The 19,235-nt window shown below is 42.1% G+C and overlaps 1 long non-coding RNA gene across 6 annotated transcripts in view; it reads right to left on the bottom strand.

Moving 5' to 3' along the window:
- The window catches only part of LOC128847700 (uncharacterized), a 394,963-nt gene that overhangs the window by 291,583 nt on the left and 84,145 nt on the right, over window positions 1-19,235 (bottom strand). For all 6 annotated transcript variants that reach the window (XR_008446936.1, XR_008446940.1, XR_008446939.1 and 3 more), the window contains exon 2: window positions 1,454-1,526. This is a non-coding gene — a long non-coding RNA (uncharacterized LOC128847700). The remainder of the gene's footprint in view (window positions 1-1,453; window positions 1,527-19,235) is intronic.

Genomic DNA, 19,235 nt, shown 5'->3' with positions numbered 1-19,235 from the left:
TAAATGGTGAGAGTCAGGAATCTTGAGTTGCACTCCAGACTCTGAATGGGAGTGTTCTCTAGTGAGCAGAGACTCTTCTGCCCATTCCCCTGATCCTTGACCCCTTTTGACCCATCTCCTGAACTTGTCCAAGCCCTTTTCTTCCCCACCCCAGCTCTTAGTCCCAGTACCTTTCTCCTCATCTTGCCATTCTCACTATTCAATATTTTAATTAATAACTTGGATAATGGAGTGAAGAATATGCTGACAAAATTTGCAGATGACACAAAGTCAGGAGGGCTGGCAAGCACTTCGTAAAACAAGATTAGAATTCAAAACAACTTTGACAAATTAGAGAATTGATCTCAGATCACCAAAATGATATTAAATAAAGAGAAGTGAAAAACTAAATTTAGGAAGGAAAAATCAAATGCACAACTACAACATGGAGAATAAGTGGTAGTACTGCTGAAAAGGATCTCAGGGGTTATAGTGGATTACAAATAGAATATGAGTCAACAATTTGATGCAGTTGCTAAACAGGCTAAGATCTTTCTGTGGTATGTTGTGTGTTAGACACGGGATGTAATTGTCCTGCTCTACGTGGCATGGGTGAGGCCCCAGCTGGAGTACCGTGTCCAGTTTTGGGTGCCACACTTTAGGAAAGATGTAGACAAAATGGAGAGAATCCACAGGATAGCAACAAAAAAAGATAAAACATTTAGAGAACCTGACCTATGAGGAAAGGTTAAAAAAACTGGGCATGTTTAATCTTGAGAAAAGAAGACAGAGGGAAGTGGGGGACCTGATAACAATCGTCAAATGTGTTAAGGACTGATATAAAGAGAACGATGATCAACTGTTCTCCAGGTCCACAGAAGGTAGGGGAAGAAGTAAGGGGCTTAACCTGCAGCAAGAAAAATTAGGTTACATACTAGGAAAAACTGTCTAACTATAAGGATAGTTAAGCTCTGGAATAGGCTTCCAAGGGAGGTTGTGGATCTCCATCACTGGAGGATCTCAAGAGCAGATTGGACAAACACCTGCCAGGGATAGTCTATATTTACTTGATCCTGCCTCAATGCAGGGAGCTGGACTTGATGACCTCTTGAGGAAAACCTTCAATATGAGAAGAGACTACAAAACCCAGTGTTATTGTACTCTAACAAACTGTGTCAATCCAACGTGTCTACTTCTTGTTAATATCTCTTAAGTGAAGTGTCTCAAACGTCTGAGAAAGTTGCCATTTCTGTTCCAAGGCCAGTTTATTTACCTGCTGATGCGGCAGGTTCGGCCAATCGCGGCCCCCACTGGCCGCGGTTCGCTGTCCCGCTGTCCCCAATGGGGCCGGCGGGAAGCCGCGGTCAGCACATCCCTCGCCCGCGCCGCTTCCCGTTGCCAACTTAAAGTTGCAAGTTTCAGGAACGTAACTACAACGTTAAGTGAGGAGTTACTGTACAATACTACTACTTACCATTAGTGTAGTAAGCTTAATATTTAAATGGGGACTTGTTTTGCCAGCTACAGAATGTAAAATCCCTGAAGACCTAGAAAACAAAAGCAATAAAAAGGGGTTAGAACAGCAAATGCTTTTCTAAGTGTCTGTTAATTTTATATGATTTGTGTTTTGAAATCTATTTTAAGACTTCAGTTAAAGAGTACTTTAAAAGATGTAGTGATTAAGATTTCTCAAGAATATTGTGCCTGTAAAGGTTAAGGTACTCACAGGCACAAAACAGTAAGTCCTTTATTTATTCATGTTCCAAGTTTGGCATTCATCACTACCCTCAAGATCTAGTGCCCTCAGCCCTGATCATGATGTCTGAAAATAAGAAATATTGCTTACACTAGATCACTCTTCATTGCTTACACTAGATCACTTTTGCGCCCCTCTTTTAGAGCAAAGGCTAAAAACAGTAAACAGTTCTTACTTGTATTGATTTTTTATGCATATTCAACTGATAAAGCCCTAGCCCAATGTCCCTAGAATTATTAGGGCAATAAAACATATACTATATCAGTTTGTTATTTTATTAACACTAATGTCCAGATCACTTTTCATAAGAGTCTATCAAGTTTGGATAAAATATAAAATAAAATGTCCATACCCAAACTATCATTTGTATTAAATAGAACAGTAATTTTATTCAACACTAAATCTCTCAGGATGCAGAGAAATCAGAAACCAAAATAAGAGAGGTGACATATGACCATTTTTTCCTTAAGGTAGTTTTGAAAACAAAATACTTTAATTTGTTTTGGTCCACAGTCAGCAGAAAAGCTGGCAGTGAGAACTTGCAAAAAGTTAAAGAGGAAGAAAAAATCAAAAGTGAGAACAAATATTTATTTTTTTGATGGAAAATTTTATTCAGAACTTGAACCTCTGCTTGACTTGTGAAGCGAAAACATTTTTCTAAGCAATCCACAAAAGATTTTAACAAGCACTTTGGATGGAGAGGTGGGTTTATGTTGCTCGAAACAGAAAAGGTCATTAAAACTAACTGAAATGTATAATACATTGAATAATTTTGTCTCTTCTTTTGAAGTCTGCATTTCACTTATATGCTGTTAATCATTTGCTTTTTTCTCCTTGTTAGTCAGATATGTGTAACAGATGAATACAATCTAAGAAACTGAGAGAACACAATATTATACTAAAGAGAACAAGCTGTACCATCTCTAATACATGCTGTACCATCTCTTGCCCACCGTTATCTAACTGCAAGCATAAGAAAGGCACATATACATGGCCTAAGACAAGTCCACAGCATGATCTCCACTTCCTGTATATTCCCTGATGAAGTGCTACCGCATATAAAACGAAAACTATGAACTGGAAATATCAATAGAGATCATTTGTTGTAAATCTTTTGCAAGTACTAGAACTAACACAGATAATTAAAGTGGTTCATATAAGGAAAAGACAGTTCATAAACATAGTAAACAAGTAATTAAAGTAGTTAATTTGCATAACAAAAAAGCAAGTCCATAAAGTTGTTTCCAATTCAAAACCATTCTTGAGAAATCCTGTCTTCTCCTTTAAAGGAAACAAGGAGGCAGCGGGGGTCATCAGCACAGCACAGATAGTACAGGACATGAAGCAACTAACTGCTCTTAAAGAGAAGCAACCTCAAACTCCTGGGAAGGATAGGAGAGGTACTTTTGCCTCTGGTAGGGTGTAGATCAGTTCCTGCTTTTCAGCAAGCCTAAATGCAAACACCACCATGAAGAAGGGATTAATGTTCCAACACAAGCAAGCCATATCAAAGTTCCAAAAATAAATCAGTCCATTTCTCACCACTCTATCATATTTTTACAGTTTAAAATGTACATGTTTATTGAGAAAAGATTAAAAATCCACTCAGTAACTTATACTTAAAAGTAACAGTGGTGAATCAATTCATATATGATCGATCAATATAAAACTTTTAACCAGCATGATAGGTAAGTATGCCCATCAAAAATGTTTGTTGTTGCTTTTAGTTGTTTGACTTCCACTACCTAACCACATAATTTCACATTGGTTTCAATATCACAAATAGTTAGCTGTCCTGGCAATATTGCTGTTACTGGCTTTTTACTGTCTTTGGACACAGTCTCCTGGCATCATTAATTAAATGAATGTGATTTTTCTTCCAAACAGACAGATTTTTCTTCCAAATATGTAGGGGGAGGGATTGCTAAGGGGTTTGAGTATTGGCCTGCTAAACCCATGGTTGTGAGTTCAATCCTTGAGGGGGCAATTTTGAGGTTTAGTTGGGGATTGGTCCTGCTTTGAGCAGGGGGTTGGACTAGAAGACCTCCTGAAGTCCCTTCCAACCCTAATAATCTATGATTCTATGGTACAGGAACAATTTCAGGAGAGTGGTGGTGGTACTGTAGGGTGCCAGGTATAAGAAACAAATGGAGATGTTTTGCTTTTTCAGATATTTGATCACAGAATATTTTACAGGATGCATAAAGATCCACACAGGACAGAAAAATACAAGTTTTGGGGCTGAACTGGATCTTTCCAGGAATGTAGCATGCATTTTACACTTCAAATCTGGCCAGCATGTGGGAAATAGAAAAACAAGCTTGTTTCACACATACAGCTTTCATCTTCTTTCTATTTGCAAAACATTAACACAACAAAGTACAAATTCTTCACATTCACCCTTAGTTCACAGGAAAATGGCTTCCAAAAGGACAGCTGCATTAGGTTTCCACAGCTGCTCCACTGCCAACAGCTAAGCCAGCAATGGATTCTGTACAATACATTTAAGAGGCCAAGGGGAAAAAATGGAGAAAGAAAAAATGACACACTTGTGCTCTGAGTGGAAAGTTTCATTTCAGTCTTGGGCATCTGTGTTTTGCAAGTGCCAACTTGTTTTGCAGAAGTGGTCACTGCCTCCAGTCAGCCTACCCTTCTCTATCTGCTCAGCATACAAAGTGAAACTATAATGACTTCTTCTGTGGAATCTGAAGTGGCAAATAAATTCATACAAAGAGTTAAGGGTTTTTTTAAAATGTACAGGATGTAGTGTAAAGAGAAACCTAAGGAAGTGTACATGTCCGTACACATTTGCTGGATGGAACAATAATAAAAATGTTTGTGCACGGCAAAAGTATTTATACTGATAATACATATGCACAGAATGTCATGATATATTGTGCATTATGTTATATAATAAAAATATACACTGTTTTAAAAATCCCCACTCAGGTTCCTAAGAGGCATATTTACTACATTTACCTGCTCCAGAGTAGAAATTAAGTAATTAAAAACAGCTCAACTGGATCTTTTTATAAAGTGTCTGGCGGTATGCCCTGGATGCAAAATAGTACTAAAAATGTGGGCAAGCACAAATCTTAAACCTTAATTTCTACTGATAGCAGAAAGGGAGGAAGCGCAACACTCCAAGCCGATCCTAAGATGAAAAAAATCAATGTCGTATTTCCATATAGACAACCTCAAGGCCAAGAGCCAGAACATCTCCTCTTCAGGGTCACTTCTACTTCCAATGTGACCAAGTAAGGATGAATAGAAAGCTGTTTCCCAAATAATGAAAAACAAGTTCCTAATCAGACAAGGCAGCTGCCAAATTGATCTAACCGATCTACCCCAATTAAAAAGTTTAGTTTCTATAACCTTGTACCCCTGCAGAAGATCCCTGCAGGTCATGGTGCAAGTCATTTGTAGACACTATGGGGAAGCTTATAAAGTATCTGTTTATTCCCTACCTTGTCTTTGGATATACATAGAACTTTACTCCTGGAATTGCCTTTATCTTGGCCAGTATTACCTGAATGTGACATGGGAAAGGGGGGGAAAAAACACTATTTGCAGTATGTTAATTTAAGGTAGTAAAAGAAAAAGGGAATATTCAGTGAAATTGAAAAGTGACAATTTTAGAACTGATGAATGGAAATAATTTTTTCATACAACACATAATTAGTCTGTGGAACTCATTGCCACAAGGTATCACCAAGGCCAAGAACTTTGCAGGATTCAGAAAGGATATTTTATATGACTATCAATAATATTTAGAATTAAAAGGATTAAGGATTTAAAAGGTTTGGAAGAGATATAAATTCTCATGCTCCGGAGCTAAACCAACCTCTAGCTCAGGGGTCGGCAACATTTGGCACGCGGCTCGCCAGGGTAAGCACCCTAGCGGGCCGGGCCAGTTTTATTTACCTGCTGACGCAGCAAGTTCGGCGATCGCGGCCCCCACTGGCTGCGGTTCACTGTCCCGGGCCAATGGGGGCGGTGGGAAGTGGCGCGGGCGAGCAATGTGCTGGCCGTGGCTTCTCGCCACCCCCATTGGCCCAGGACGGCGAACCGTGGCCAGTGAGGGCCGCAATCAGCCGAACCTGCCGCATCAGCAGGTAAATAAATTGGCCCGGCCCGCCAGGGTGCTTACCCTGGCGAGCAGCATGCCAAACGTTGCCGACCCCTGCTCTAGCTACTGGAGCTCCTTGTGGCTAGTTTATTGCATAACTCCCTACTACAGGATTTCTCGAACCTTCCTCTGAAGCTGCTGGAATAGGCCACTGTCAGAGAGAATATTAGACTAGACTAATCACTGCTCTTCTTCAGCAAGATAAATCCTATGTTTCTAATCCATTCATTTCATAAGAGTATGCATCAAAAGCATATTAAAAATGCTCTAATATACATATATGAAGCTCAGGCTGTTTCACATATCTTTTATAATAACATGAGTCAATGGTAGCTTGACTTGGGACACTTGTATTTTGTTCTACTGCATTATCCTAGATAATTAAAGAAATGTGAGTTTAGAAGGAATACTTCCTTCCAATAAATAAATAAATAAAAATGGGCAGGGGAAGAGGATAGCAAGTATAGGGTTGCTTGAAATCTACAAACAATCCATTCAATTCATCTTGGAAGTACAGTATTGAAAATTAGACATCAGATTAATGTGTTACATTCTAACTAAGATGAATGGAATCTAAAAGTATCTCTAAATATTGTTAAGAGTTTAAGATTTCAATGAGTTTTCAGCATAATGTAGCTGTTCCGAGGTTCAAAAAAACAGACCTTTATTGCACCTTACTCAATGCTCACTGTGCCTGCATCACCCCCTGGATCCCAGCTGCATTTCTTGGGGTGAGCTGCTACCAGGTCTCTGAAACAGGCGCGGCTCTATGTTTTTTGCCGCCCCAAGCACGGCAGTCAGGCGGCGGTCAGTGGCATGCCTGCGGGTGGACCGCGGTCACGCAGATTCGGCAGCATTTCTGCGGGTGATCTACTGGTACCGCGGCTTCAGCATACCCGCCGCCAAATTGCTGCCGAAACCGTGGGACCAGCGAACCTCCCACAGGCACGCCGCCAAAGGCTGCCTGACTGCCGCCCTCACAGTGACCGACAGGCCGCCCCTCGCGGCTTCCCACCCCAGGCACACGCTTGCTGCACTGGTGCCTGGAGCCGCCCCTGCTCTGAAAGGCAGAGTCCACTACATAGGCCTCATGGACAAAGACACAACAGTCAAACATGGAATCTTTAGCACAACTAATAGGGGCTTGTGGCTTTTGCTACTGAAATTCCTAAATTCAAAACTCAACAACAATGTCTGTGTTTGCAGTGGTAGCTTGTTACAAATATGTTCCTGAAATAAATCTGTTTCTGCTATGCACTCTCACAGCTGGAACCTCACAGGGGTCATCCACATACAGGCACAAGATCTCACAGACAGACAGACAGACAGACAATTACATAACATACAATTGGCCCCATAGCCCCTCAAAGGACTTCTGACTGACCGACAGACTGCTGAGCTGCACAGCGACTGGGGACTCATTCTGTGCCTGCCTTCTCCATACATTTTTCCCCCTAAATCCTCATGCTGTGTCCAATTATTCTTTGGCAAGCTTCAGGGCCACAGAACTTGGGCCTCAATTCCTTTGGGAGACGCAGGCATGCTACAGCCATTACAGTCAGTTGTTTCTCCTTTGTTCAGACATGAATCCTCTCTGCAAACTGTTTTGGGCCATGTTGCTCCAATCTGTGCCCCGAAGAAGTAATTTAGCCTACATCAGATCCTTCAGTTCTGGTTCCTGAACAACAACTTCTGCAGGTTCCAGGGAAAGATTTAAGCCCCTCACTCCTGGCCTCTACATTCTTGCGAATGTTTTTCCACAGTACCAGCAAAGGGGAGGGGCAGTGTACATGAATGGCACATGCAGTAGAACTTCCTCTGCTAGACAGCTGCCCACAGAGATTGAGGACTCAAGAGGAGGTTGTGTTTGACACAAACACTAAAGCACCAAGGGGCAGGTCTGAGGGAAAACCACAAGCTCCCACTCTGGCTCCCAAAATGGAATGGATGGCAGGAACAGAGGAACTCAAGGACAACATGTAGGAAATTGCCATGGGGATGTATTCAGGAGAGAAAACATCCAACAAAACCATAGGGCCTCTGGCTCCAAACTCAGGTTAGCATAGCAGTAAGTCCTCACAGTCTCAGCACCAGAATCAGCTGTTTTTCCTCTGCATTTCTGATGACTGGCATTACTTATACATTTTCTCTCTTCCATATAGGGTAACCAGAAGGCAATTGTGAAAAATCAGGACAGGAGGTGGAGGGTAATAGGTCCCGATATAAGAAAAAGAACCAAAAATCAGGACTGTCCCTATAAAATCAGGACATCTGGTCACCCTACTTCCATATGGCATAAGGACAATTCTCCTCTGAAGATTTCAAAGTTTTAGGGTTCACCTTTGAAGCAAAATCTTTTCTGAAATGACTTTCCCCCTGGGGTGCTCCATTTCCTCAACCTTGTCGACACCATTCCAGGACTCAGAGGGTGCATAGGGCCACAGCAGCGGCCTCAGAGGTTTTTGTTTGTTTTGAACCAGTAGGACATTGTATCACTTTTAAAATAATAATTTGGTGCCATTCTTGGAGATAGCTCAAGATTTTTTTGAGCAATGTAGATTATACCATAGTAATAAATCATAGTGGTAGAATGTTAAAGTTGCACAATTAATTATTCAGAAGTCAAGAAATGAAGCTTGAATATCCATTCTTAACTCTGCTCCCTTATAGTGTGATCCCGCAAGTTGTTCCGTGGTACACGGATCCAAGTACCTGGTCAGAATTCCACTGAAGTCTACGCAGCTTCCAGGGTAGTGGTCAGAGCTGACATGCAGTATGATGCAGTCTTTCATTACATGAAAACATGCTTTTTCTCCAGCAGTAAAATAAAGAAGTATTTTTCTTTTAGAGCCCTTGTCTCAGTCCTGGTGTACTTTAAAAAGTCTGAAAGATCCTTTTCCTCAGGCCCAGGTGTCCCTACTAATAGACAGCAATATCTCTGACCAGATTTCCACTATGCAGTTAACTTAGCTCCACAATTATGCTCAGCAAATTCTGTTTTAGCTGTGCAGTTAACATACTGCGCACACTCAGTAGCTTAAAACTCAGTAAAATGAAAACCAGTCTCCTCTTTTTATTATTACAAAATGAGGGCTAGTTCCCTGCCAAATTTTACTTGTCAGTACCCCAGCTGTTTCAGCTGTAAAGCTGTTTAAAAATAGGTCACAAGAGGGTTTATAATTATTATTATATAAATGGGAAAAGTATTATATTTATTCCCCTCTCTTCATACTGTAAACAGCTGAACCCTTTCCCCACTCCCAAACTTAAAAAAAAAAGAAACCAAATCATACCGAAACGCCACCTTCAAGCAGAGAACAAACGTGGAATCTTTCAACCTGAAAATTGAGTTTCAGAAGGTTAAGAACACTGCCTTCCTCCACTATCTCTGTGCATCTCAGTGTAGAGCACAAAACATGGTCGGTGGAAAGCGGGGAGTGGGAGGATGCCAGCAGCCGAGAATGCCTTGCAAGCCCTCTCGGCCATGACAGGGTGCATTCACAGTTCACTCTCACCCACAGGAGAGGGTGAACACCACAGCAGGATCAAGTGGTAATCAGAGGACAGATGCCTCCATTCTCCCTCTCCCCAGCCCTAAGAATAGGGAACAGAGAGAGAGAGAGAGAGAGAGAGAGATGAGAAAAAACAGGAAAAAAAGAAGTGTGGTATAAAGGAAAAGAGCTGATAAATGGTTTGGAGATAGAAAGATCTAGTGAGTTGAAGAGGACAGCAGAGAAAAGGGGGATAAAGAGACAGGAAAAGAAGAAAAGATTGTTCACAATCTCTCACTGAGCTAGTACAGCCTGCTCACCACAGCATGCCTAGCCTGTTCTGAAGGCTGGTGCAAAGGGGATGGGCTATTACCCTGTCTCCTGAGGATGCAGTGGGGGACCAATTGCCACACTCTCCTGAGTACATGGACTGCAATTTTAACATGTCTTTTTACAGGTCACACAAAGGGCAGGCTCCTTGTGCATGACCCAACTCAGCAGGGCTACATATGCATATTGGGACACCTGGGGCAAAGTCTGAAACTGAGCTGCCATCCTCTCCAAAAAATTACCATTGAGGGGGAGGACAGTGTAGGAGGACAAGCTCATCCTACTCTCACCCCACAGCAGCAGATCCTGTCCCACAAGGCTGGGCCAGGCTTCCAGTTCTGGGAGCTGCAACCTGGCATACAGTAGGCACCACTGAGGTTTGGCACAGCTGCCCCTCCATCCTAATAGAGGGGTGGCTGGGGCGAACTTGAATGGGGCTGAGACCCTATGAGCCAGGTCACAACGTCACTCACTTTGGGGGCCCTCTCAAACAGAAGCTCCATAGAAAACTGACCCTTTTGCCTCTCGCCCTCTACCCCACACCAGGGCCGCCCAGAGGATTCAGGGGGCCTGGGGTCTTTGGCGGCGGGGGGCCCCCGCTGCCAAATTGCCACCAAAGACCCGGCGCTTCGGCAGCAGGTCCCGGGGCGGAAGGACCCCCCGCTGCGGATCTTCAGGGCACTTTGGCGGCGGGTCCCGGAGCGGAAGGACCTGCCACCACCGAATTGCCGCCAAAGACCCGAAGCGGAAGAAGCTCCGGGGACCCGGGCCCCACGAGAGTTTTCCGGGGACCCCGGAGCGAGTGAAGGACCCCGCTTCAGGAGCCCCGAAAAACTCTCGTGGGGGCCCCTGCGGGGCCTGGGGCAAATTTCCCCCCCCCTCCCCTGGGCGGCCCTGCCCCACACCACGGTAGCCCTGCAACACAGCACATCTGTTTAAAGGGTATACAGAATCTGGTCCTAAAATCACTGGTAGGGCTTCCTTTGCTAAACCTATTTTTAAAGGAATATTTATACAGTAAATGCATGCAAACAGTAGTTGCACATGTATACAGTGTGGTGGTAACTTACAATTCATTTGTTCTCCATTCATCTATAAAAAAGTGCTAGTATTTTTTAAAAGGTCTCTTCTCCGCTTATGTCCTACATATGAAAATGTGATGCAATAGAAGTACAAGTCAATATAACTACAAGCATATTGTTACGTGGTTATTGACAAACTAGGATATATGCTGTCAATTCTGTCTCCATAAATACTCATCTTATTTTATTTAAATAAAAAGTATTCGATGGACATTATTAAAATTGTTCTTAATGCATCTTTTTGTTTAAAAGACTTTTTTGAAAATGTAACTGAAAAATCAACCCAATGTACCATTTATTATATTTGTTCATACTGGGTTGGATTTAAGCAAGCTGCATATGTGTCAAAAGGGTTAAAATGCCTAAAAACTAGCCCTTTATTTGTTTTATCACTTAAGCTGGTTTACTTAAAAGTAGCTCCCTGTAATTTAAAAGTAATCAATCACTTGAAGACAAGCTGATCTTTCTATTTACCCAAGCCAGACAAAGATTGCTTTTTCCATTTTATATGGACTCAATATCTAGTGGATGAAAAAAACAACTAAAGTGCAAGAGTAATTGAAGTTGTCTGTTACTTAGCCTGATGTGTAAACAAGACAGCGGATTTACAACTTTGAAAACTTAGTGCACCTAACCTGTATAAAACACGTCTAACAACCAATCAGAAAAGCCTGTCTTTTGTATTGACTAAGTTTCTGTTACATGCTTACACGTTGTTCCAATTATTATCCATTTTAGCCATTACCAATGCTAATGCACCTATTACTGTAGTATCTTGCAGCCATTCATTTTTTAAACCCAAAACATTAAAACAAAAATATTTTATACAGAACAAACCCAGGAAAAGTAACCAATCACTATAGTGAACCTGCAATTTGTACAATTCATGTTTTCAAGCGCTCCTCTGCTAGACATCACAAACAGTACATGTTGGGTGAGCAGTGTGCCATACTATCCAGGGAAAACGACAGCTTTGTAAGGCCAGAAAGAAAATAAACCATTTCCCAACAGGAAGATGCTCAAGGGCTGAGGAAACTGCCTATCTTCTATGCAGTGTAACTTTTTACAGAGGGTCTGGGTCCTCTCCCCATTTTTGCAGAGGGCCTGATACCCTAAGTTCTGAAGTTAGTTTCACTCTTGGCACTAGTAACTAGAGCAGGGGTCGGCAACGTTCGGCAGGCAGCTCGCCAGGGTAAGCACCCTGGCGGGCCGGGCCAGTTTTATTTACCTGCTGATGCGGCAGGTTCGGCCGATCGCGGCCCCCACTGGCCGCAGTTCGCCATCCCGGGCCAATGGGGGCGGCGAGAAGCCGCGGCCAGCACATCGCTCGGTCCGCGCCGCTTCCCGCCACCCCTATTGGCCCGGGACGGCGAACTGCAGCGAGTGGGGGCCGCGATTGGCCGAACCTGCCGCGTCAGCAGGTAAATAAAACTGGCCCGGCCCGCCAGGGTGCTTACCCTGGTGAGCTGCGTGCCAAACGTTGCAGACCCCTGAACTAGAACTTAAGTGAAGAACAGATTTTTCAGTTGAAAAGTTGGAAATCATTGTTTTGGGTTGAACTAAACATTTAGACTTTTTTGAAAATGTAACTGAAAAATCAACCAAATATAAACCGTGTACCATTTATTAAATTTGTTTTGTTTTGATTTAGAGCATGTTTATGCTTTTTCAAATTTTAAAAAAATAAAATTAAAGGAAAGATTGAAATGAAAAGCCACCTAATACCACAAAATCAAAACATTTTATTTAAAAAAAATTTGAAATAAAACGTCTCAATTTTAGGGGATTTTTTTAAAATGAACATTTAAGAGAAATGAGCAAAACATTTGTGTGTCACTGAATCCACATTTTTCACTGAAAAAAAAATTAGAGAAAAACTTTAACCTAGCTCCACCAGTAACTCTACCATGCAATTCAATTGGAGGGAGCTGGGGAAAGAGATCCCAGGACTAGCTTTTCTTCCAAGATATACCTAAATTGCAATCCAGAGATGTGATTATAGCATATGTAGAGTTCACAGTCAAGAAGTGGTCTCCTACCCACTGAAGAGGGGCAAATGGTATCTTCCACCTATGATCACCACTAAATCTGGTTCCTCATTGATGATGTAAGGGGTTCCTCAGATGAAAGCATGTAAAGGGGTATTTTTAGCTTGACGAACCCCCTCTTTTCTCTCTGAATTCAATTCATCCTAGGAAGCAAGTCTCAAGTTTGTAAAGTACCATTCTGTTCATTACAAATTGAGAACTATGTCAAGTAGAAATAATGGGGGCCTTAATTAATTAATTCCATCAAAAATCCATTCCAGGGAAGGCTTATTGGTATAGAATTAAAGTACAACAAAGAAATCAAATAAATAGGTAGTCCATTTGAACACAATGTGAGTATCCAATGGTTAGAGCAAGAACTGGGAGTCAGGACTCCTGCATTCTATTCCAAGTTCTGCACAACTGATTCCATGACCTTGGGCAAGTCCCTTCACTTCTATGTGTGTTGGCTTATTCATTTGCAAATCAAACATTATACTACCCGTCTACCACAGTGGTGACTAGAACTTTCAGGAATTCATGAATAGTTGCAAGACAAATCATGGAGCTGCTGATGAAAAAAACTGTCAGTGTTAGTCAAAGTGCTGTAAAATGATATGGTTTCAACTCCTCCAACACCTAGAGATATATAGATTCATACAGTCTTGGTCCAGAAGGGACCATTGTGATTATCTAGTCTGACCTCCTGTATAACACATGCCATAGAACTTCCTCAAAATAATTCCTAGAGCATATCTTTTAGAAAAACATCCAATCTTGATTTAAAAATGGTCAGAGATAGGGAATCTACCACAACCTTTGGCAAATTGTTCCAATGATTAATTACTCGTGCTGTTAAAAAATTACGTCTTATTTCCAGTCTGACTTGTCTAGCGTCATCTTCCAGGAATTGGATCATGTTATACCTTTCTCTACTAGATTGAAGAGCTCATTATTAAATATTTGTTCCCCATGTAGAGGCCTGGTCTACACTATGAGTTTAGTTCAAATTTAACAGCATTAAATCGAATTAACCCTGCACCCGTCCACACAACGAAGCCATTTACTTTGACATAAAAGGCTCTTAAAATCGATTTCTGTACTCCTCCCTGACCAGGACAGTAGCACCAAAATCGACATTACCATTTCGAATTAGGGTTAGTGTGGCCACAATTCAATAGTATTGGCCTCCAGGAGCTATCCCACAGTGCACCATTGTGACCGCTCTGGACAGCAATCTGAACTCGGATGCACTGGCCAGGTAGACAGGAAAAGCCCCGCGAACTTTTGAATTTCATTTCCTGTTTGCCCAATGTGGAGCACTGATCAGCACAGGTGACCATGCAGAGCTCATCAGCACAGCCAGAATCAAAAAAGAGCTCCAGCATGGACCGTACGGGAGATACTGAATCTGATCTCTGTATGGGGAGATGAATCTGTTCTATCAGAACTCCATTCCAAAAGACGAAATGCCAAAACATTTGAAAAAATCTCCAAGGCCATGATGGACAGAGGCCACAACAAAGACTCAGCACAGTGCTGCGTGAAACTTAAGGAGCTGAGACAAGTGTACCAGAAAGCCAAAGAATCAAATGGACGCTCACGGAGGGAGGGGCGACTGATGACTGTAGCTATCCCACAGTTCCCGCACTCTCCGAAAACCATTTGAATTCTGGGTTGAGCTCCCAATGCCTGAAGGGTCAAAAACATTGTCGCGGGTGGTTCAGGGTATATGTCGTCAGACCCCACCCCCCCCTCTTCGCCCCCCATGAAAGCAAAGGGAAAAAAATCATTTCTTGCCTTTTTTCAGTGTCACCGTATGTCTACTGGATGCTGCTGGCAGAAGCGGTGCTGCAGCGCTACACAGCAGCATCCCCTTGCCTTGCCTTGCCTACTGCAGACAGTGTAGTATGACTGGTAACCATCATCGTTGTCCCGTGGATGCTCCTGGCTGGCCTCAGTGAGGTTGGTCGGGGGCGCCTGGGCAGACATGGGTGCTCCTGGCTGGCCTTGGTGAGGTTGGTCGGGGACAAAAAAGACAATGACTCCAGGTCATTCTCTTCTTTAAGTTTTGTGTAATGGAGATTCAGTCCTGCCTGGAATATCATGCCAGCTGGAGGCTTCTGCCTCAGGCTGCTCTCCCAGTCAGCAGCACCGCGCGGTCGCACCTCCCTCAGCCTACCCCTTGCTCCCAGGGCTCACAATCAGATACTTAGACCTCTACATTTTGCTGCAAATAAAAAAATAAAGCTGCTGTTTAGAACTGTCCCCCTACATAAATATCCTGGGACATTTTATATTTTACCAGTGTCAACCAAAGGCCCACACACAAATGGAGATTCAGTCCTGCCTGTGCTTCTATCCTAGTGCTTATCACAGATTCCCATTTTCAGCTATAGGCTGAGCAAGTGCAGAATGGTGGTTCACTCGACTTCGCTGTAAGCCAATTGCCCTCCCCTCCCCCCCTTTGATCTCTGCTTGCAAAGGCAATAAAGTCAGTGTTGTTTCAAATTCATGCATTCTTTATTACTTCATCACACAAATGGGGTTATAACTGCCAATGTAGCCCGGGAGGGGTAGGAGAGGAGGGAAGCAATGGGTGGGTTTGTTGTAGGGGCACCCACTAGAATGGCATGCAGCTCATCATTTCTGCGGGATGTCTGGGGCTCTGACCCGGAGTGGCCGTTTGCCTCTCTGGTTCTTTAGTAGGCTTGCCTGAAATTCTAGGCAGGACTGACTCTCCATTAGACAAAACTTAAAGAAGAGAATGACCTGGGGAGTCATTCCCATTTTTGTCCTGGTGCCCCCGACCGACCTCACCGAGGCCGGCCAGGAGCACCCATGACAGCAGCAGACAGTACAGTATGGCTGGTAACCATCTTTGCTAACTTGCAAAGGCAAGGGGATGCTGCTGTGTAGCACTGCAGTACCGCATCTGTCAGCAGCATCCAGTAGACATACAGTGACAGTGAAAAAAGGCTGAACGGGCTCCATGGTTGCCATGCTATGGCGTCTGCCCGGGCAATCCAGGGAAAAGGGTGCAAAATGATTGTCTGCCATTGCTTTCACGGAGGGAGGATTGACTGACGACATTTACCCATAACCACCCGTGACAAATTTTTGGTCCCATCAGGCATTGGGATCTCAACCCAGAATTCCAATGGGCGGGGGAGACTGCGGGAACTATGGGATAGCTACCCACAGTGCAACTCTCCGGAAGTCGACGCTAGCCTCGGTACATGGACGCACACCGCCGAATTAATGTGCTTAGTGTGGCCGCCTGCACTCGACTTTATACAATCGGTTGCCAAAAATCGAATTCTGTAAATTCGGAGTAATCCCGTAGTGTAGACTATACCCTAATAGACTGTAATCAAGTCACTCCTTAACTTTCTTTTTGTTAAACAAAATAGATTGAACTCTGAGTTTATCATGATAAGGCATGCTTTCTAATCCTTTAATCATTCTCGTGGCTCTTCTCTGAACCCTCTCCAATTTATCAACATCCTTCTTGAATGGTGGGCACCAAAACTGGACACAGTATTCCAGCAGTAGTCATGCCAGTGCCAAAGACAGAGATGAAATCACCTCTCAATCCCTACTCAAGATTCCCTTGTTTGGGCAACCCAGAATTGCATTAGCTCTTTTGGCCATACTAAGAGCTCATATTCAGCTGATTATCTAACACAATCCCAAAATCATTTTCAGAGAATTGCTTCCCAGGATAGAGTCCCCCTTCCCATAAGTATGGCCTACATTCTTTGTTCGTAGATGGATAAATTTATAAAAGTCTGTACACTATTACTTTTATTAACTAAACTTGTATTCTCATCCAAAATATCAAGTTTGTTTGACAGGATCTGTTCTTCATAAATCCATATTGATTTGCATTAATTACGTTACCCTCCTTTAGTTCTTTATTAATTGAGTCCCATATTAACCACTCAATTTATTGCCTGGGATTGATGTCAGGCTGACAACCTATAATTACCTGACTTACTCTATTTATCCTTTTTAAAGAGGGGCACATCGTTAGCTTTCTTAGTCTTTTGGAAATTCCCCAGTTCTCCAAAACTTATTAAAAATTGCCATTAATGGTCCAGATTCAAGGAATGATTGCAGCACACATTCAGTAAAGGTGGGTAAATTGTGGCAAACAAGTGTGACAAAGAACTATGAACTTAGACTGGTGCGTGCACATGTAAGTAAAGATATTTGAATATCTATACAGCAAGTTTAAATCTGATTAAACTAAAAATTTGGAGGAAACCACTGTGCAGCAAACAGCTCTAAAAAAAAGGAAAAAGGTTACATTTCTACTTTTGGTACCCTCCACTTCTTATAGAGGATGAGAGTCCGGAAAATTTGATATACTGAACAAAAGCTGCTTTCCCAGAACAAATGTGTGTAAAGCATGGCACAGGAAACTGTATATACCAAACAGAAAATATGTTTTCTTGAACCTCTAAGGCCTGCCAACTCCCACCTGCTGCCTCCCTCCCCAGCTAAATCCCAATATCAGCTCTCTGATGCTTCTCTGATCCCAGCTGCCATCTACCTTCACTGCCAAATTCAAATCTTGGATACCTCCCAACTCCCAGTTGCCATTTTTCTCTCTGGATAGACTACAGTCTGAGTCTCCATGCTCCAGCTGCCATTTTCCCATCATCAAATGGACAATACAGACTAAATAGCCTCTAACCAATTTGTCCATTCTAAGCGGCTTCTCTTATACCTAAATTTAGGGAGTCCGCCTAAAAAACATGTTGCTCTACAGCATTAGACACTCCAATTACATTATTTTCCTCAGGTTCATTAAAAAAAAAAAAAAAAAAAAACACAAAAGGACATTAGGCCAGATTCACCAGTACATTTGCTGACTGCTTTGCACCACTCAGGTAACACAAAGCAGCCATAAACCCTGTTAAGGTGGGTTTATGGCTGCTTTGTATTGCCTGAGGCATGACAAAGCAGCAGGAGTGCACCAGTGAACCCCAGTGATCCCAGACACCATGTACATCAGCAGATATTCTAGTGGTGGTTCATCTGTTTACTGATTGGCTTGTTTCTGACAGTTTTCTGCTGTCTTTCTTTAGTTTCATTAATCACGTCAGGGAATCAATCTAGGGAATGGTAAAAATCAACTGGCAATAGTAGAGGGAAGATTCTCTAATTATAGGTCCAGCAGAATGATACACACTGCAATATTGCCAGCACTAAACATTGACTAATTATGAGTCAAGCTCTAAAAAAAATAATCATGATTTTTTAAACTATAATACATTGTGGATTCTTTTAATTTACAGTCTGCTTATTGAGCCTTTAGGTTACACTCAGGTCACATTTACAAGCTTTTCTCTGCAACCATGAGGGCTAGAAACTTTTTTTTTTTTTTTAGAAGCTAAGATTCTCACTAAATCACATGTCCTCCAGATGTTCAGGTTTTACGTAACATAGCAAATATCACAAGATTCATGATAAAAATGTCAGTTGGCCACACTCCTTCTAGAAACCTTGTAGTTATATTAAAGATGTTGTCATTAAAGAGCCAAGGAATTATTAGTGCTGTTTACCTGCCGAGTTCACTCTCCAAGATTGCATGCTTGAGAACAGTGTTGATAAGGGAAGACGTGTAAAGATCCCCTTAATGAAATGAAACACTTCCCAAAAGAAGTAAACTGCGGTAAACTGCTGTAAACTGAGGTAAACTATTAAAGATTTGGGGAAATATCTAGTACTGGGGATAAATGACCAAGGAAATACAAAATCAAAAGGCACATCAGGGCTCCCAAGTTGTATTTTTTCTTCCAAATTATGTTTATATTCTACATATTTTTAATGTGTACATCACAAGAATATGTAAGCACCAGTAGATGTTTGCTCTCCCAATATAACCATGCCAATACATAAAACAATAACTATACCATGGATTCCAGCAGCAGATTTTGATAATGGATACACCTATCTCAAACAACTACTGTATATCAGGTGTGAAATTCAATTTCTTATGAACCAATATACAACAAGAAATGTAAGTTTTACCACATTATCTATGGATATGTTAACATGCAAAAGGTCAAAGCTTAAATATTGTTTTTCATGGTGGTGACACCCTTAGTCATTTAATACTCAACAAGAAATTAGCAGTTGCATGAATAAGATAAACAGATGAAAGGTCTAATGACTAATGGAAATTTCCAGCAGCCACTACTAACAGAAGTAAACCTGATAGAAGGATCCCATAGGTTTCTCTGAGCACTTACTGAATCAAGTAGAAGAAGAAGGAGATTAGAATATTCCCAATTTAGCTATTTTTCTATCACCAACTAACTTTAAAAAGATGTTTCCTGAGCAGACTATAGTTCCTCTATTATTATGAACATTTTCATAGATGATTATCCAGGCACCTATATTAAAAAAGTAATCTAACCAAGAGTCTGG

Source organism: Malaclemys terrapin, chromosome 1, assembly GCF_027887155.1.
Source record: "Malaclemys terrapin pileata isolate rMalTer1 chromosome 1, rMalTer1.hap1, whole genome shotgun sequence".
Lineage (NCBI taxonomy): Eukaryota > Metazoa > Chordata > Testudines > Emydidae > Malaclemys > Malaclemys terrapin.
The sequence above is the reverse complement of the archived record's forward strand: the minus strand, read 5'-3'. Positions and strand labels throughout refer to the sequence as shown.